This window comes from Protopterus annectens, chromosome 3.part1, assembly GCF_019279795.1.
Source record: "Protopterus annectens isolate FY-2018-M chromosome 3.part1, PAN1.0, whole genome shotgun sequence".
In the NCBI taxonomy this organism is placed as follows: Eukaryota; Metazoa; Chordata; order Ceratodontiformes; family Protopteridae; genus Protopterus; species Protopterus annectens.
In genome coordinates, this window is record NC_056732.1 from 770,146,728 (window position 1) to 770,169,112 (window position 22,385).

Below are 22,385 nucleotides of genomic sequence, written 5' to 3' on the forward strand. Positions count from 1 at the left end.
CCAAAGCATGACATTTAAAGTCTTATCAACTGGGCATTTAGGAAATACATATGCTTTATCTTCTCCAACAGAGACTAGTTTGTTTTTGGGGCATTTCACTGTGTTCACAGTGTTCTTCAAAAACAACATGATTCAAAATCATATTTTCTTCTCCTGCATTGTTTCTTCACTGTCCAACTTTCTTGTCCATACAACATCTTTCAAAATGCCATAACATAGACAAGTCAAAGTTTAGATTGTAGGATATATCTCTATAATCAAAAGTCTTGTTTAAATCCTTCATGGCATTTCTGGCAAGAGCAATTCATTGCCTAATTCCTTAACTGCCTGCCATTTCATAAGTGATTATTGATTTACACAGGCTAAATGTATGCTGTATCTATTTCTTCTCCATCATGACTTAATTTATTAATTTTGCTAGTGGACAGACTATTCTGGCACTATTCCTAAACATTATATCAATGGAGCAGGCTTGGTTCTCCAGAGAATGGCATATCAAACCCCATTCAGAGTCATAAAAATATGAGAGCAGGGGGCAAACAGCTGTGTTCTTCCTTACCCCATTTTTACAAGCACTTCACTCAATACACAGAGTATAAATACAACTCAGCAGCTCATCCCTTAATGTACCCCATTCATAATATTTGCAGGATTTGGACTGATCAGGTGCATTATAAAATAAAGATGTACCTTGTCAAACACATCAGGCAGTAATAAAAAAGCTAAAAATGTTACTGACAAAAAGATCATGCTGTTAAATGATCTGTGCTATCGGGAAAAGCTGAGACTTTGTCTTTGTTTACAGTGTCCTACATACTCCTTAGGTCTGATCTGTGCTTACCTTCTTGACCATTAGGGATCCAGTAGTCCAAGACCACATATTTCTCCACAAATCAAACAGTCATATGCTACAGGAATCCAATATCTAAACTTCCTTCAGCCAATAAAACAATCATGGTGAGAAAAATCAGATTCATTCTGCAGTGACTACCTCTTCTCTAGAACAGACCTCTCCAGATAAATGATGTAGTGCACTATCTGTCTTTAAGAAGGGATTTGACAAATTAGATGGGTTTTCATAAATTCACTCCAGGTACAATGGGGCTATTGCTCCTGGGGAAAGGAGGTAAGATCCATGGATAAGTACTAGCCATGGTGTAAATGGTCACATGGCATAGGGACATTATATGATTCCATGGGACTCCAGTGATGCAGTGCTCAATTACATTAGTCTGACACATAGCAGTCCTTCACCCCTATCAATACATCACTCAGCAGACAGATCAATGTTGCCTTAAAGGAAAAATTAAAGGAAAAAATTATATTACATGGAGGTAAAATCTCTCTCTGGGATGGAGTCTCTTATGATACAAGCATAAGTGCAACTAAACATATCCCCCCTTCCAGTGATGCTGGCAATATCTTTCTAATGGCAGTCCGTGAATCACTAGATTGTCATATTACCATAATACACTAAAGAACTCCATCAGACTGTTTTGACAACTTACTTTGTATTTATTCATGAGGCACACTCAGAATGGCAGACTGCAATGCATCTAAGTAAGGCCAGCAAGTTTCATAATGTGCATCTTTCTATGGTACTGCACATAGCCCACTTATAACTTATTGGGATTAGCTTACCTAGTGTGTTCATTCCACTTCTTTTAATAATGGGAAAGAAAAGACTTCCATAAAGGATGATTGCACTAAGTTTTAATATGGTGTAAGAAGCTTCTCAAACTGGCCTGATGTAGGATTGTTCATCTTCCTTAATACTGCTCCAGGATGATAGTGTGGAATCTCTAGCATGTTATTTTAAATGTAATTTGTTGTAACGGACAATTACATAAGTTAGACATCACCCCAACAAACCTATAAGATTTTCATTGCCCCAGCTTAGGGTAAGTTATTTCAGTCTGCTATGCCGGATGACTTGCCAGAGTTATGTTGGTTTTAGAGAAGATTAAATAACATACATGGAGACCAGGCTAACTGGAGCTCTAACTAACAACAATGCTGTATATTCCAAATATAAGATCACCTGCAAAAAATAAAGCATGCCAGGCACTAGGGTGCAGCATTCAAGAAACAAGGATAGGAACTGTATGTCCACAAAGAATACAGCAATTCATCATCAAGAATCGTGGCGTGCCAAGCATGTTATGCAGAAAACTTGTACACCTCCGTATGCTATACTAAAGAAAACCAAGACCTGCCTTCTTCATGTTAAGTGCAAACCCATTTTAAAACTCTGTTTTTTAATGCTAATGAGAAGATATTTCAGATTATCTTCATTTTAAGTCACTAATGTGGCATCATCATAGTAGTGATTTGAACATTCTTCATAATTCATCCTACAATTCTCACATGTTAATTTTCATCATATATCCCCGCTTCTCTGATGATTTCTTCAACATTTAAATGGGATGTTTATGAGGAACGTATGCAGATTCGTCTTGCACACTTTTATCAACTGTAAACAATTGTTTCTCATGGTATGGTCTGAGCTGTTGTTTCTTGACTGGTGTAAAGATTATACAAGTTGTAGCTTTAGGAAGCTGATCTTTTCTGATTGCATATCATTGTATGTATCATTGCATTACTTCCATTTTTCTTCACTTGCAAAATGTTGAAAATTTCAGTTAAGTTACATAGCTGCCTCTCTGTCTCCTGTGGTTTTAGCTAGCTTCTCTGTGCCTCAGAGCAGTATTTAAGGTCTCATCCACCAATGGTTTTGACCACTTGCCATTTTCATATTTTGCAGGGATGTTTCACTTTCTTCAGTTATAACTTTCTTAATATCTTCTGACAACTCACCTGGTACACTACTGTTTGTGTATAAAGCAACAAATTGATTTTTCAGTCTTAAGCTCTGGTGTATATTTTCAAGATCATACCTTACAAAGTAACTGGTTCACTCCTTTTCAGCTTTCGTTTTATTTATTTTTTTGTTTACATACCACAGCTTACTGTTTGTATTGTTTTTACTGTTGTTATTGAGCGTTTTCATAATTTACTTTCATTAGATTGTGAGTTTGATTTCTGTAATCCCTTGGGCAAAGTCCATTTGTATAATCACTGTGCGTGTTACTAAAAGAAGATGTTTGGAATGAATATGTTGTCCTACAAATTTGCATCAGATGGTTACCATCATACCTCTCAACCTCTTAGAGCAAAAAATCTGGACAAAGCTTAAAATGATGGGGAGACAAATAGGGACAGATTTTAAATATTGCCCTTACAAACTTAGAAAGTTGATGAAATTGTAGATTTTGCATTAGCATGAATTTTCCGAAGGATGTGGAGTCTTAAACTCAAATATTTGCCATTATTTAATGACTTCAGTCCTCAGCTATTTGCCAGAATGGGGCAGATTTTAGAGGGTACACACCAAAAATATGAGGCATAAATCTGGACATTTTGCAAAAACCTACACAGTTGAGAGGTATGGTCACCATTTCCTTTCTGTTACCTAGCCCCATGTTTTTTAGTCAGCCAAACATATTTATTTCCAGCTTTTGCATTTCTGTTCCCAATGACTGTCAGTGCATCTTCCATACACATTCTGTGAATTACTAATTGTATTTTTTTCATAAAACTGGTCATATTTGGCCTTTTTTCTTTGTATTGTTGGTCTGTATGTGTGGTTGATAATCACGTTAGTGGTTATACCTTGTAGATGAATAGATGTTCATGGATTGCTGTTAGTTTTATTAGAGTACTTGCGAAATACTTATAAATATGACACCATTTCCACATTGCTTTTCAGTTTGGGTATAAAGTACTAGGCATTCATTAGATTCAAAGGGTTTGATGCCAGTCCATTTCAATTTACTAACACCTAATTGATCAAGTACTGTGCACATTTTGTTATTCGCTACACCTACTTTCCATGGTTCATACTTCATATACTCCATGCTCCAATATGGAAGACTTGCTGCAGCTTCTAACCCTCATTTTACACACAACAGCTTCATCGGTTAGATCTGTGGAAAGCTTTAGTCCATTTTTACTATATATATCACTAGCCTGATACCCTTATTGCTTTAATCCATCTGCATCATGAATGCTAGCGTTATTCTGCAGGTTATTCTGGCCTTCCCCAAAGGCTCATTGACAACCTTCAGACAGATGGTACTGAATAAAAAGGAATTAAAGAAGAACAGAGTATATCAACACATTAAAAGCAAAATAAATGTATTTTTTTCAAATCTTCTGTCTTACTCATTACTAAATAAATGTCAGACCATGAAATAAAGAAGTGAAGTACTTCCAGTTATAAGAGAAAGACAGAAATAGCCCAACTATTTCCCATGGCCTCTAACTGGTCTCTAAATAACAATATGTTACTTAATGCTTCAGTTACTGACAAAATTACACTAGCTTTAAGAGAGTTCAATACTGACCCTCACAACACAGACATTCCCTATGACATCCAATGGGCTGCTTGCAAAACTGTAATCAGAGGTATTTTTATACAAAAATCCATTTATTAAAAAAAAATAAGGAAAGGGAAAGAAAACCGTTTGATATCTAAGATTAAAGATTTGGATGACAGGCTTCAAATCAACCATACCCCAGCCTTGGAAAAGGAAGTGGTAGACAAGCAAAAGGAAAGATTTGATCTACACCACTCAAATTACTCCCTGCAAGAACTAAGATTTATAACAAAATAGTCCGAATGGATACAAACCTCTTCCAAAATATTAGCCAGACTAATCGAAAACAGAGATCACCCAGCATTAACCTTATTTATTACCAGGACACACTTTATAAATCGGACTCACAAATTATCCAACTATTTCATCAGCTCTATTCAGATATTTATGCAAGCAACAATCAACAAATCCCAATCCCAGAGATAAAAGATTACCTTAACAACATCACTTTCCCAAAACTTAATGAAGATCAGAAAAAGATCCTACTTGCCCCTTTTCAAGAAGTTCTAAATATCATTGATAATCTTAAACTAGGGAAAGCTCCAAGTCCAGTTGATTACTCTCCTGACTTCTATAAAACCTTTAAAGAGGCACTAACTCCTATCTTACTCAATCTATTCAACTGTATCTCCCTCAGCGGTATATTAGACCTTTGCCTCAACCACTCAAATACCATATTGCTTCCCAAAAACAACTTGGATAAATCGAATGTGAACAACTACAGGCCAATCTCTTTAATGAATGCTGACATTAAAATTCTATCCTCCTTGCTAGCTGAAAGAATTAAAAAAGTAATCACTTCCTTGATTTCCAAAGAGCAAGCAGGTTTTATGTCTCAAAGACATACCTGAGACAATACACTGACATTAGAATCTATGATTGGTCTTACCAAAAATGATAAAAACCCTAGATACACAATGATACTGGATGCTTCCAAGGCTTTTGATAGGGTCAACTGGAGTTTTCTGTTCACAGTATTATCTTACTTTGACATCCCTTCTAGTTTCATCAATATAATCAAAATTTTGAACAACAGTTCATACATGCGTATATATATATATATATATATATATATATATCTTTATAGTGACATATTAGCATTTGAGTTTTCAGGATTCTGAAATGATGTTTCAGGCAATATATATATATATATATATATATATATATATATATATATATATATATATATATATATATATGTATAAATAAGAAAACTTTAAAGCCAATAAAAATTTCAAATGGTACCAGACATGGGTGCCCACTCTCACCTATTCTTTTTAATCTATATCTCGAACCCTTATTTCTTTCCATTAGACAATCAACTCAACACTCAATACCTAAACTATTACACACGAATATAAGTCTGACCGCGTTTGCTGATGACCTGAACATTTATTTTGAACATCCGTTGACTGATAGCAAAAAAATAATGGCTACCATAAACACATTTGCCCATATCTCTGACTATAAAATCAATCTTAATAAATCATACACATTCACGATCTACCCAGCAGCTCATAAAGAAAATCTCTTTCCAGACTCTCCCTTTAACATGTCTTATTCTTGCAAATACTTAGGGATTTGGGGATTTGCTATGACCTCTCTTTCTCTTCTACAGTACTCTCTAACATTTCCAAATTATGGTCAACACTATCCCAAGACTTAAACAGGTGGCAGCAGCTGAAACTGCCCTTACTATCTAAAACATATATTATTAAAATGAACATCCTCCCAAAGCTTCTTTACCACTTTTATTCATCCATTTCCTTCATTCCCAACTCATTCTTCATTAAAATTCACAAAGCTTTTGCAAAATTTATCTGGCATGCTAAATCAGTTGGGGTATCATATCTGAGACTTGTTCTCCCCAAATCTAAAGGAGGTCTTGGCATGCCAGACCTATATCTTTACTATAAAATTTTGCAAGCCAATAGATTAATTACTATTGTTAAGTATCTTCCATCTAATCTTACATGGAATCCCCCTTGAGTAAGAATGTGATATAATCATATTCTGGAAAATACTTTAAATCCCAAAGCTCTCCCCTTCTTAGGCCCAGTAACTCTCAGGAAACTAAAAATACACCGCATCCTGAAATGTAGAATTAAATCCTTCCAAGAGATTTTTAAATCCCTGAAGCTAGATAAAACTCTCCTTCTAATCCAGCCCAATCATTTAAACCCCGATATCAAGTTAAACATTAGCATGATCAACTTTGGAGACTTTCCTTTAATAAAAGACTACTCTCTATGGGACATTCACAAACACAAAGCTCTCTCACCACTAGAACTAAGAGACACCTTAAAAGTAACTAAAGAAATACATTATAATTCTGAAACAAATCAGAGAGTTTAGTGCAGCTCTAATTCAAGACATCACAATTCCAGATTATGACTTCCTACAGGTATTTAGTCTGATCCAGGTCTTATCAAGCAAAAAGAATATGCTGTCATGCTCTCGTAAATTCAGATACAATCCACTTTCAAGATAGGTTGGTATATGAGAAATACTGGGGTCAACAAGGGTTTAGCTTATTAGATGAACAAAAAGTTTCAGCTATTAAATCCACCCTCCTATTTCCCCTCTTCAAAAAGCTCATTTATATACAATTTATGATTAACAATAACCTATACTACACTCCCACTCATTTAAATAACTTTAATCCTAATATATCTCCAGCCTGCCCCTGCTGCTCCTTCCCTCATGCTGATATCTTACATATCATCTGGTTCTGCCACTACTCTCACAGTATTTGGTGCTCTCTAAAGGTGAGAGTCGAAAAGATGGGCTACCACAAATCAACCCTCTCATGGGAGATGGCATTATTACACATTACTAACCTCAAATTTTCAAAATTACGATTTCATATCCTAATAACACTTTGCCTACTAGTTAAATTTTATATCTCCAAACACTGGCTAGATTGTTCTAAAATGTCTTGCAGTGGATACAGAAATATGGCTGTTAAATACATTACTTCTCAAAAGCTCATAATCACAAATCCGTGTAAATGAATATACTTCGAAAAATTCTGGGAGGTCATATTTGAACTTCTGGTTGATAACTAATTATTAATATTCTGAATGACACACTAATACCCGATGCTCCTCCTTCCCATGCTCCTCCCTCTCCTCACCTTAACGCCATTACAACTCTTAAATTCCCTTCACCTTTGAAGTTCAAGATAAGTGGACATAGTTGGTCTATTTACTTAGTAGAGGCTTATACACTCTGAGTGGCCACAGTACCTTACCACCTACATACTTGCTTTTCCTTTCGTTTTTTACGATTATCCTCAGGATTTGAATTATCCCCTGGCAGCACTATTGTATATACTGCGGATAGTTATTATTATTATTATTATTTGAATGATCTCTGCTGTATTAATGTATTGTTCTAAACTGCAATTGTTTTGTATTGTGGTATGTCTTAAAGCAAAACCAATAAAACTTCTATTTGAAAAAAAAAAAAGAAATAGCCCGGATATAGAAATCATAATCCAATGGTTGGGTAAAAAAACTCCACAGACTCTGATAACAGAATCACTCCTCATAAAAATGACATTATGTCCTTTTTATATACTAATCTGCGAAGAAGTAAACTTGGCGAAAATTAACAGAGCACCATAATCATGGCTAAGTCTTCCCAAGACTTATATTCAGCTAGACATGGGTTAGCAGAGAAAACTTGTTTGCACTGCATTCTTTACCTTTAAAGGCACAGAAAGCAAAGGATTCTAACAAAAAATTTAACGGATTGAACTCAGTCCAATAAAAGATCATGCATAAGAAGATAAAATATAGTAAACAGACATCAGATTATAGAAATGTCTGTAGACTGCATTACCTTTCTTGAGTTATAAATAGCTATGAATAATTAGGTAAATCAAGGGAAATGCTTCTATGATTAGGAAATCTTAAGAATTTGAATTGACTTACACTGCTCTGAAAAAGTACTGATTTCCGAATATCTTAATAAAAAGTGTTAAGGACTAACAGGGAGGGCAGAGAACCTTTCTCTCTTTAAATGTTTTTGCAAGCCTTAGGAGAAATATTGAACTTTAGCAATAAGCATAACTGAGAAGCCCGAAATATAAACTTATACACAATTTTGGAATGTGTCTTTAACCTCTTTCTGAAGGAAGGGTATAGAGTTCATCAGTTCAGAAAACTGGACCATACAGGTGTTACAAAACATTGCTTTTGTAGACATTCTATATCAAATCTTGTCCAGGTCTCCTTCAATAAAACATATATCACCGAATGATGTTTGACAACCTTTATTAAACTTCCATAACATAAAGTAACCACACATCCCCAATCCAACAAAAGACAGGGAGGGAGGGCAGGCTGCAAGTTCACACCAAAATGTGATTCCTTACCCAGCTGGTCTTGCCTAAGCCCCTAAAGCCACTCCCCACCCCTTACCTCATTCCCCTCCCAATAAACCTCCATTCCATTTAACCTTTTCATCCCGCAACTCTCTTACCTCTCTAATATATTTGCCTAACCCCCCACCCCACGGAAAATGTCCCAGGACAAATTGGTTTGTTGCCAAACCTCATTTGTCCCGGTCCCCTTCAATAAAACACATCACACCGAATGACATTTGACAACGTTTATTAAACTTCCATAACATGACTTTGATAACCAATATTATTAATTACAAGTGAACATAGTATAGTTGATTTTAATCACAGCATAAACATCCCTGTAATTTTAATTAGGGCAGTGTGACTTTACTCATCCTGACCCAATAAGCAGCATCCATACCTCTACTCACTTATTTTACTTATGAAGCAGAGTCCAACAATTCATTTCATATACTATTTATTGAATTACACATCACACCAAGTCCTTTACTTATGAAGCAGCATCCAACAGCTCACTTCATATACCATTTAAGGAATTACCCCATCCAACCAAATAAGCAACATCCTTACCTCCGCTCACTTGTATTTACCACTTATTGCTTCCAATTGCTCACTTTTCTTTCTCAGCTTATTGAAATAAACATCCAAACACCAGAGGGGGAACAGAAGAGGGCAAGCTTGTCCCTCTTCTCTGCCTTACCCAGACTGTTAACGTAACCACACCCCCCAATCCACCAAAAGACAAGGAGGGGGGGCGGGCAGCAAGTTCATACCAAAATGTGATTCCTTACCCAGATGGTCTTGCCTAAGCCCATTACGCCCCTCCCCAGCCCTTACCTCATTTCCTTACAATCAACCTTCCTTCCAGTTAACCCTTTCATCCTCCCACTCTCTTACCTCACTAATATATTTGCCTAACCCCGCCCCCCTACTGAAGATGTCCCAGAACAAATTGGTTTGTTGCCAAACTTCATTTGTCCCGGTCCCCTTCAGTAAAACACATCACACCGAATGACATTTGACGACCTTTTTTAAACTTCCATAACATGACTTTGATAAGCAATATTATTAATTGCAAGAGAACATAGTATAGTTGATTTTAATCACAGCATAAACATCCCTGTAGTTTTAATTAGGACAGCATGACTTTACTCATCCTGACCCAGTAAGCAGCATCCATACCTCTATTTACTTATTTTATTATGAAGCAGAGTCCAACAACTCACTTCATATACCATTTATTGAATTACACATCCCACCAAGTCCTTTACTTATAAAGCAGCGTCCAAAAACTCACTTCATATACCATTTATTGAATTACACATCCCACCAAGTCCTTTACTTATGAAGTAGCGTCCAACAGCTCACTTCATAAACCATTTACTGAATTACCCCCTCCAATCAAAAAAGCAGGGTCCTTACCTCCGCTCACTTGTATTTACCACGTATTGCTTCCAATTGCTCACTTTCCTTTCCCAACTTATTGAAATGAACATCCAAACACCAGAAGGGGAACAGAAGAGGGCAAGCCTGTCCCTCTTCTCTGCCTTACCTGGACTGCTAAAGTAACCACACCCCCCAATCCACCAAAATAATGGGAGGGAGGGGGGCAGCAAGTTTATACCAAAATATGATTCCTTACCCAGCTGGTCTTGCCTAAGCCCTTTTAGCCCCTCCCACCCCTTACCTCATTTCCTCCCAATCAACCTCTATTCCATTTAACCCATTCATCCCCCCACTCTTTTACATCACTAATATATTTGTCTAACCTCCCCCCACTGAAAATGTCTCAGGACAAATTGGATTGTTGCCAAACCTCATTTGTCTAGGTCCCCTTCAATAAAACACATCACACCGAATGACGTTTGACGACCTTTATTAAACTTCCATAACATGACATTGATATATACTAATTACAAGTGAACATAGTACAGTTGATTTTAATCACAGCATAAAGATCCCTGTAATTTTAATTAGGACAGTGTGAATTTACTCATCCTGACCCAGTAAGCAGTATCCATACCTCTACTCCCTTATTTTACTTATGAAGCAGCGTCCAACAACTCATTTCATATACTATTTATTGAATTACACATCCCACCAAGCCCTTTACTTATGAAGCAGCATCCAACAACTCACTTCATATACCATTTATTGAATTACACATCCCACCAAGTCCTTTACTTATGAAGCAGTGTCCAACTCCCTTCATATACCATTTATTGAATTACACATCCCCCAAGCCCTTTACTTATGAAGCCAGCGTCCAACAACTCCCTTCATATACCATTTATTGAATTACACATCCCCCAAGCCCTTTACTTATGAAGCAGCGTCCAACAACTCACTTCATATACCATTTATTGAATTACACATCCCACCAAGTCCTTTACTTATGAAGCCGCATCCAACAACTTACTTCATATACCATTTATTGAATTACACATCCCACCAAGTCCTTTACTTATGAAGCAGCGTCCAACAACTTACTTCACTTACCATTTACTGAATTACCTCTCCAACCAAATAAGCAGGGTCCTTACTTCCGCTCACTTGTATTTACCACTTATTGCTTCCAATTGCTCACTTTCCTTTCCCAACTTATTGAAATGAACATCCAAACACCAGAGGGGGAATAAAAGAGAGCAAGCCTGTCCCTCTTCTCTGCCTTACCTGGCCTGCTAATGTAATCCACCAAAAGACAGGGAGAGAGGGCAGGCAGCAAGTTCACACCAAAATGTGATTCTTACCCAGCTGGCCTTGCCTAAGCCCCTTAAGCCCCTCCCCACCCCTTACCTCATTTCCTCCCAATCAACCTTCCTTCCATTTAACTGTTTTATCTCCCACCCTCTTACCTCACTAATATATTTGTCTAACCCCCCCTACTGAAGATGTCCCAGGACAACCTGGTTTGTTGCCAAACCTCATTTCTAGATTTTATGTTTTACCATTGTATTTTTCATGTTAGTAAATTCTTTATTTTGGTAAGTCATCTTTCTCTTCTAAATAAACAGTGTGTCATTGGTTTGGATTATTTTCCAATAGGCTGGACAAAAGACTATCTTACCAAAAGAACGTCATAACTCATATTAGAAAATATAATTGAAAAATCGCCCCCTTCATATTAGCGCGCCATAAACTACAACATGAGTCCTTTCACTCTTCAGTGATTATATGAGTGACAGGTGTTCATCTGTTTGCTGCTGGCATAATAATAGTGAAGTATGCTGATGAAAACAAACCCGCTAAAATAAGTGTGTCAGGTCACAGCTAGGTGTTAATGTAAAAGGAACTCAATGCCTTTAATATGTGAAGAAAGAAAAATCAACTTATGGTAAAGGAAAATTAGCCAATATGAGAATTAAGAAACTAGCTTGTTCTTGCATTGTACATGACAAACAATTTAATAAAGCAGTGAGTGGCAATGACTGCAGATAATGTATCGTCCTTTAAATCTCACAATAAAAAAATTACATGAAAGTACTTGCAAAGTGATGAGTTACTTGTTGAAGTTTGTATAAGACACACCGTGGTTGATGGAGATCTCAAAATACTAAAATGTTATTTGATCTAAGCTTCAATATGTACCCCTTATGGTCTCCCATAAAAAAAGTCTAATAGCAGAACTGTAAAGAGTCCAGAAGAAATGAAGTGAACTACCTTTGATCATTTCCTGTTACCTATAAGAAATTAGAATAACAAAACATTTTCTCTTTCTTAGGTGCTGAGTGCTGATGATGTGATTATTGTCTTCCATATAAGTGATTACGTAAACCTCAACTGCAAGTGTCTAACAAAACACAGAAAGAGGGATATCACACAGAGTCTGGACACATGTTGAAAAGGGACCACTGCATTCAGATGGCTAAATGAATTTGTTCATTGAGAGGGTGCTTTCCCTTTGGAATGCTCTATCAGTAAAGCTGAGAATTGTTATCATTAGAGGGGTTTAATGGCCAGCTGATACATTTGTGGTATAAAGATTGTGCCAAATGCTTTATACAGGACTGTCTAGATTCAGTTTGCAGTTCCTGCAAACATTCATATGTGTGGATGGATGTCTGTGTCTACAGAAGATGTATAATTCTTCCCTAGAAGCTCATTGTCAAGTACACTGTAATGTCATCTAGTATACATTAGATGAAAATTAGCATTATCTGCAAAACTGCTTCACAGAAAGTGGGATATGGCAAAACCTATGGAATTTTTATACCACAGGCCTCTCGCTATGCGTCCTTACTTAGCCTGGTTTCTGAATAAATGCAGGGCTATTCTTATGTTTTACATTATCATGCCTCTGCACAATGATAATGTTGAATAGTTAACTTGGGAAAGTTTTTCAAAAATCATACTGTATTTCTAAGTTTTATGTGAAGTTTACAGAAAAAAATAAAAACCTGTTAAGATGTAATCATATAAATATGTGTGTGTGTGTGTGTGTGTGTGTGTGTGTGTGTGTGTGTGTGTGTGTGTGTGTGTGTGTGTGTGTGTGTGTGTGTGTGTGTGTGTGTATGAATATATATATATATATATATATATATATATATATATATATATATATATAGTTTGATCTTGTAAGTTTCGATGTACACTATCATTCTTGTAAATGTTCGCAATGATGTTAGTTTCAGTGGTGTGTTAGTTCATTCAACTGAAGTAGACTCATTTAAGTACACACACACACACACACACACACACACACACACACACACACACACACACACACACACACACACACGTCTCATTGGTTATGCTGCTGATTTTTTTAAACACTGCAAGTATGATCCAAAAGTGATTATACAAAATGTATTGCTTTATTACCAGACTCTGGAATGTTTATAGGAAGACATGTCTGCATATAAAAAATTGTGTGGAGGGGAGGTGTTCTATTTGTAAGAGGTTACTTCTGTACAAAATAATTTGATATTTGTACATAGTTCTGTTTTTTTTTCTTTTTTACAATATAATAATGCACTTAGAGTTGTCAATAAGGTTATGTGCTCAACTAACAATGTATGGCAAAAGACACACTGTCTTATTGTGTACTCTTCTGAAGTATGAGGCTCAATATAATCAGCTTGTTGTACCAAGGTTTGTACATCAGAACTTTATTATCAAAGCTTAAGCTGCAAAGCAAACAACATATTCCACAGAACTGCTTCAGAGAAACCTTATGACAGCTTTTGAGAGCTGTAACACACACACACACACACACGCACGCACGCACTGAAAACAAGTGGAAGAATGAAGTGTTTAGCACCTTTCAAACCTGTTGTGTGATGCAAGGTGCACTTTGCTTCTAGCTGCTGTCAGTGCATCAGATCTAATGGTGTTGCAAGTTGTCAGTACTGTAACACAGTTATACACTTATGTTGTGCAAGTATGTGGGAATGTGAAGATTTAACCCATGTAAGTCCATGATGAAAGTATCTTTTTGTAGGTCTTGTCTTTAAACTTCACAATTTTGCAGTTCAATGAATATTATAAATACTCTACCTTTTCTAGTTTTCTGTTGTACTTGTAAGTCATATAGTCTATACATTCCTGCAACGTATATTTCCTTTTGCATCATTCCTTCATGTACATTACGCATTCTCCATGAACTACTCTAAAGTTTAAATTTACCTTTTCTCATCATTTATAAATGCTTTCTCTACAGGTGATCAGTGAAACCGTTTGTTTTCATAAATGATGAAAAGCTTCATCCATGTTTGTTAATCATAATTTTCTCTTCTTTGTACGTGTACATGAGTGCTGCTCTCCATTTGCAGTAGATCGTCCTCGACACATCTACATAGGAAATTTGTCTCTTCTTGCTTTCTGCCTCATCAGATATAACTGAAAATAATTTTCCTGGGCAGAGCCTGAAATAAACGGCCAGCTGTTTCTGAAAAAATGGAATCAATTTAAGAAAACCCTAAAGTAATTTAGTTAATAAATGTTTTCTCTTAAGGGGCCAGTGGTTAAATAAGGAAGAAAATTATTATTTTAATGTCTCAGGTTTTGCTGTAGATCATTTATAGCTCCCATCTCACACTCATTAGATTCTTCCATCTAGATTGACTCACCATAACAAACAACAAATAAATAAAATCATATTCTGGAACCCTGCAATTTTCCTACGGGCAAAATAAGTAATGAAATGTGCTTAATCATTTACACATGCCAAATCATGCATTAAACAACAAGAAAACTAGATATCTAAAAAATAAAATAAACGGCTTACAAAATTAGTAGAATTGATCTACAGATTAGTGGTTAGAATTATGATCAAAGCAAGTTTGTTTAAATTGAATCCGGTTCAAAATCCTTCTACATCATTATCATCCTGTATGACAATGAGTCATGTTTGCAAATCAAAACCCACAAACTGCTCTTGAAGGCAAGAACTGATAGTTAGTGATCAAGAAACATTATTAATAAAGAAAAACTTATAACATGTGTATATACGTATATACCTATGCATATCTATATCTACATCTATATAGATTTAGATACAGACACATACATGCACGCATGCACACATAAAACACTCACATGTGCACGTACTTACACACACATACACAAATACACAAACCCACACACGTGTGTGTCTGTGTGTGTGTGTGTGTGTGTGTGTGTGTGTGGACAGGCAACATAACCTTGCACCAAGGAAGTGTTTCCAACCTTAAGAGTAATGCACAATTTCCTTAAGGAAGAACCAAAAAAAAAATAAAAAATTAGGCCAAAGGTGCATTTCCTCTGTGATTTGCTTTGGCTGCTAACTATTACTTGCATGAAGGGACAACACAATATTTATCAGATTTAACTACTTTAAAAATGAATCTGAGTTAAAAATAAAAGGTAACAGAGATATGGCACTACCTTGCCTTTGTAATCCAGACTGGGTATCAAACTCAAATGGCTGTGTGAGCGTGTGAGGGCTAATACAGTGAGAGAAGGCAGCAATGTCCAAAACAAATGGGGAATGGTCAGTAAATGCAGGATTATAGTTTAGTAGCATCCTTCAACCAGCATCATGTGGGCTGGAACACCACTTGAGGCTGGAGAGCCATGAGTTTGAGATCCAGAATTGTTGAATATGTTGAAGGGATCTCATTCCATCTTGATGAAACAGTGTGGTCACAATTCACTGGGGAAGAAGGTGAGAAGTACGGCAGCGATTCTCTTCTACATTGGTTTTCTTTTCTCTCATCTTTAACTAGTGAAATAAGGAAAATCTCTATAGTTTAAAGATTTAGCATTTAAATCTCGATTGTTGGAAAATACATTCTTTTTATGTATAAAACAAAGACATTTACTTATTCTTACATAATGAATACCTAGGACCATGCCTGCTTTACTCATCTATTCGATTCATCTGAAAGCATGTTTATGCTCCTGCCTGCAGTAGTCTAATAATACATTTTCTTATTGCTTTCTCGGTTACAAGATTTGTAGCTGTAATGATGTTGGAATGAGACAGAAAAAAATTACACTGACTACTTGATGCAATTGTCTCTACATTTGAAAGGTAAGATACTTTTTGTAAAACTGGTGCACTTGCCCCTTAGTTACAGTGAAACTTGAATATTTTTCACTGACTTTATTTGTTGTAATTTAAAAAATGAAAACCTTTACATATTTAAATATTATTTCTTTTTTGTAATAAATATATAATTCTTCTCCTAGAATAAGAGTAACATAGTTATGTCTAAAGACTACAGATTTATTCTCTTTAGAAGTGCTAAAACTTTTGTTAAATGCATTGTTGCATGTGTTTTAAATAAGTTTTAAGAATTCATTTTTGAATATCTATAATCATTGGAGCAAATGTCAGTAATGAATTACATTATCCTTTTTCCATAAATGACATAAATTTGCATAATTTACATGAAAAACCACCTCAGCGTCTTTATTTACAATTTTTTGTCATATAAGCAAGCCACTTACCAAGTATGACTTATTGAGATGGGATTCCTATAATGGGAACTCACTGTATAAAAATACCAGTGTGTTGCAGAGTTGTAAGTGAAAACATGCTGGAATGCACAGGTATCTACTTTAACATATAAACAGCTCAAAACTGTGAATAAAAAAGGAGGAAGCAGGTGGGAGAGAATATTTACCTGTAAATATCACAACTGTATTAAAAAAATGATAGACTAGCCAGCAAACAACTCCAACAAGTAGCTCTCATCTTCCAGGCCAAATGTTCTTCGATGACAGAAAATGCTGGCCGAATGATTCAGTGAAGTTGAGCTTGGTAGTTGTGGAGAGACTTGAGGGATTAAAGGAGCATTTCATGTTACCCATTTCTTCCTTCATGGGCTTCTGATCACCTCCTGCACCTGCTCTGAATTGTTGGAGTCCCTTACCAAGTTAATTCTAATATCATGTTACAAATCCAAATAAAACAGTTGAACTACCTCAGAGTGTTTAATCATCATCATCATCATCTTCATCATCTCAACCATTTCTTTAGAAAGAGCATAGCTCACTCCCCACCCCTATTTAGTGAGTGAGTGAGTGAGTGAGTGAGTGAATGAGTGAGTGAGTGAGTGAGTGAGTGAGTGAGTTAGTGAGTTAGTTAGTTAGTTAGTTAGTTAGTTAGTTAGTTAGTTAGTTAGTTAGTTAGTTAGTTAGTTGGTTAGTTAGTTAGCTACTAAACTGGGTAAATGCTTGCAGATCATTTCCAGCCATAGCCCAGGCCACAAAGACAGCAGTAGAGATTGCAAGCTGAGATAATGCAGAGTAGTCATGAAGCAGCATGCTTTTGTAGGACAGAGAAAATCAAAATAACTTAATTAAGGAAACCCACATGAATGTAGGGAGACTCCACACAATTTGTTCAGCTTCTATAATATACTCTCCCCTAAAATGTACTCCCCAATTTCTAGCTTTACATTTCCTTTTGTTCTTCCAGCCATTTTCTGCATGATTCTGAATCTGCTGTATCCCTGTTTTGCCCATATGAGTCAACCTGCTTTTGTTACTGTTTTTCCTCTTTTGGTCAAGTGGAACATTTTTTTTTTTTATCCACCATTCCCTTCCTCCAGTAAAGGCACACACATGCTGTGTTTCACTTCTCTGGGATTATGTTGCATCCTCCAGTAAAGACTCACACCTGCTGTGTTTCACTTCTCTGGGATTAAGTTGCAATCATCTGCAACTGAAGCAAGTGTTTGTCTACCTTGCCGTGGAATGGACAACATTCTGTCACAAGCCTTGGTGACCACAAGTCACCTCATGTCACTGTATCTGGTCCTTTTGCTTATGCTTGCTTGTGTTTGGTTTCATATTGTCTGAGGCTCACTATCCATGTTTTTCATTAACAAACAATCATATGTCCCACAATGTAAGTGAAGCAAACACCCAGTGCCTTTGTCAATCTTCAAATAACACCCACTCTTATCTTCTCAACAGCAAAAGAAATTACACACAAAATCAGATGATTAATCAAATGTCAGTTTTGGGTTGAAAACTCTATTTAGCACTCAGCAATAGCAACTGAAACTATGAAAGCATGAGCAGCTAGCACAATGAGCCATGCGAGTGGTCTGATACTGCAGTATTCAAAGAGCCATACGAGTGGCCTGATACTGCAGTATTCAATGAGCCATGCTAGTGGTCTGATACTGCAGTATTCAATGAGCCATACGAGTGGTCTGATACTGCAGTATTCAATGAGCCATACGAGTGGTCTGATACTGCAGTATTCAATGAGCCATACGAGTGGTCTGATACTGGAGTATTCAATGAGCCATGTGAGTGGTCTGATACTGCAGTATTCAATGAGCCATACAAGTGGTCTGATACTGCAGTATTCAATGAGCCATGCGAGTGGTCTGATACTGTAGTATTCAATGAGCCATGCAAGTGGTCTGATACTGCAGCATTCATAACTGTAGGCTAGCTACTAGAGTAGTGCATGCCAGGAAATGTAATCCTCTGCACTAAAAATACACACGACTAATACAGAAGCAATTCTAGAACTAGGAAAATGTCCTGAAGTTTTGTTATGATGTCTCTCAGACAAACTTTGAAGATTGTATAATTTGTGTTGGGTAGCATGATCTACTTCAGATGTGATATTCAGCATCATACTTCCACTTATAACATACTTCTGCATGACAAATAACTTTAAAATGCAAACATTTTACAAATAAAACTGTAGATGCTTTGGGGGTGAGGAAGGGAAGGATACTTAGTAGGGAAAATGTGTTCCAAATCAGAGTAATAGGAGCCAGAAAGATCTTATGCAGGCAGAGCACTGCTAAGGGCAGGATGAAATACAGCATCTGCCAGAGCACTGGATGATTTCAGGGGGAAGGTGCACTATGGGTAGGGAGATTTCAAGGAAGTTTGTATTGTAAAAAGAGAGTTTTTTCCTTTGGTTGTATTCTGCCTTGAGCCAGGATTTTACCTCAAGAAAAGTTTGTGAACTAGCCCAGCAAAGTTCTTAACAAATGTTTAAGCAAATTTCCTTTCCCACGACAATATACGCATTCTTTCTGGATTTCACAAGGACCATGGTCATATCTACATCAATGACAAGTACAATGGTTAACTACATTTTAATTAACGTTTTTTTTCCATAAATACTGATTACTACTACTTCAGAGTGGTGTGACATCAAAGAATCCTGAACACAGCATAACCACACTTTTGTATGTTACTAATTTGAAGCTTTGTGCAAATTTCTAACACAACCCATGTAGTTCTGTAACAAAATCTAGCACCATCGTACTGGAAATCTGTACATGGAGTGCTAGAACCTACCTTACTGTATTACATCTATACTGCAAATCTTATAAAGGAAATATTATATTTGTACAGAAGATTAATGCTGTATTATAAAATGTTATTGTTATGTCATATAACGCGGCGGTCAGTACAGTTTCTGATGTGTGCAAATGCAGAAGGGGTAGGAAATCTGCAATATCAGTAGCAACTACCCTAACTAAACTGGTGTAGATCTTTGTGAAGCCAGTTAGAAAGGTTTCTGTCAACATTCCTATGCTTTCTCTAATCTGTAATGAAACAAGTTTTTTTCTTTAATTTTTTACAAAAAAATCTTATATATATTTTTAACTTGTTAAACTTTATAGGCATACCAAGGTGCTTTTAGCCACAACCATTAAAGGATCTGAGGAAAATGAATTAAAATCACAAACTCAGTAGTATTAAAAGTTTTTATATGCATAAAATATTGAGCACTGTTGTCCCTAATAACAAGCAGGACTTCATCAGATCAACCCGAAAGTGAAAACATCATGCTTAGTTGTGTCCCATTTTGTTGACCCTTAAAGCATTGTATGTCTTTAAACAAAACAATTAGAAAGTTAAGGAAGGCTTACTGTGACATGATAACATTATCTCTGAAGGGACTGTCATCACAATAAGACTTTATGATGCAGAGACTGCTGTCCCACAATGATTCCCCCCTTGGGAGCTGTGGCACAGACAGTGATCTCACTGGGAACTTTGTACGCTAATGCAACAGAACAATAGTCCAGTGGACCACAAGCTTAGTAACTACCTTTAAAACTATGTATGCAGATGACTGTAAATTTGGTACCATCATAATTTCCCCAGAAGACACCATGGTCCTCCAAGGGGACCTGTCCAAACAGTTGAAACCATGGATTAAAACTACATGTCAAGAAATGTATAACTGTATCCTTCAACAGAAAGCACCATGTAGTATAAAATTGATAAACAGTCTTAATTATTCAAAAACATGGACACTGATTGGACAGAGAAATCAGCAGGTAAACTTATCATTTCCCAATGGAAAAAAATCAGTTAAAATGTATTTTCTCTGCATCTCTAAGCAGGCAATTTAAAGCTATTAAAATACTTTGCTATACAACTACACACAAATTACAACAACATTTAAAAAAAGGAATCTCACAGGTCTTAGTACATGAAGCACCACTCAGAAGCAACTCCATGGTGATGCAGACTCTGTGCAGAGGGTGACTTACAGGATTCTTCTGTATCTTCTCAAAAACAAACAAACAAATAAACAAGCAAAAGAACATGCTGATTCTGCACAAAAAACACCTAAATGATGTACTCACCATGCTAGGAAAACAGTGCCCATAAGGCAGCACAGCAATAATAACATAATGAAAGGAAAAAGAGTATCTGCACCGAAATATAAAGACGTTTTTAGTTACAGGCTTCATACGGCTGTAGTACGTCTGTTACACCCTTGAAGGGTTTAAGTCTAAACTGAGTGAGTTTTATAGGGGGAGCATAAATGCATAAATCTACATTATGAGTTGGTGGGCTATTTTAGATTGTTGTCACTTTTCGTTGTTTAACTTCTCCGTGTCTTTTGGGTTTCAAGTATCTTGATGGGAATAGACTCTATTCCTTAGTGAAAGCATGATTAAAGTTCATAAAATTACTAATCTTTGATGTTAGTCAAAAGCACTTTTCACAGCACCTGTAGCGTGTCCAGAATTGACCCCTCCTGTAATTCATATGGAGTTACGTGCATCAGTAGCATACCTAAATATAACTGCAAATACTTTTTTTATGAGATCACACTCTCGTTTCTGCCTCCCAATGCAGGTATTTTATCTCTTTATGTCTCTCTGTATGTAAGATACTATAATCACTGGGTATAGCAATTTCAGTGGTCAGTGCTACTTTTGTCTTCTTTTCATGGAGCATATCTGGCTTTCTTGCATTTATTTACTGAACTGTTGGTAATGAGCAATTCCATGTGATTTAAACTTCATCATTTTCTGTAATGTTTTTGGCTCATGTTTCCAATTCTTCTCAGCTACTTCAGTATTATAATGTTTGCACAATCCCTAATGCAACAGTCTTGGCACATTATTATTATGCCTTTCTGCCAATAGTGTATCACACCCAGCAAAAAGGTGTGCAACTGTTTCCAGTCATGTTTTATAGAACCTGCATTTGTCTGTTTCCTCCACGTGTTCAATGGACTTCGTAAACTAGTGTGGAGATAGTTCACTATCCTAGGATGCCAATATTAACTTTTCATCTTTTGGGTTAAATTCACCTCTCCTTAACCAGTGTTGTGCCAAATCCTGATCAACATGATGGTGTTTCTAGAGGTTTCTGTACTTGCCGCTATATTTGTGCCTTTTTCACATTTTTTGCCTTCGCATCTGGTCCATCTTCTTATATTTTTTCTTTTGTTTTTTGGCACATTCAGTTGCTGTCTGATTTTGGTTTAGTTTCCATTCCTGCTTGATGCCGATATGCTTCTGGTGAACTAAGCAGGGAAGTCATCGCAGATTTATTCTCCTCATGTTTCAAAAGTTTCACTACATTTGGATCTGGTGAGGACACCAGATATGTATGCAGTCCTATGACTGCAGATCTATACATGTAAACAATTTCATGGAAGCCCATACCACCTTCACAACGATGAATGTATAATCTTGGTATGCACTGATTTTTATATATCATTTGATAAGCGTGAAACATTTTTCTTGTTTTCTTATCCAACTAATTCAATATCTTTTGTAGCCAGTCAATCACTCAAAAACTGTTAAGACATCGGAAGGCAAGTTATTGGTTTATAGTTCTTCAGTTAGCTTAAAGGA

The 22,385-nt window shown here is 36.3% G+C and overlaps 1 protein-coding gene across 1 annotated transcript in view; it reads right to left on the bottom strand.

Annotated features, from left to right (window-relative positions):
• Positions 1-22,385, bottom strand: part of LOC122797720 (CUB and sushi domain-containing protein 3) — a 5,249,173-nt gene that overhangs the window by 3,039,068 nt on the left and 2,187,720 nt on the right. The window lies entirely within an intron of this gene.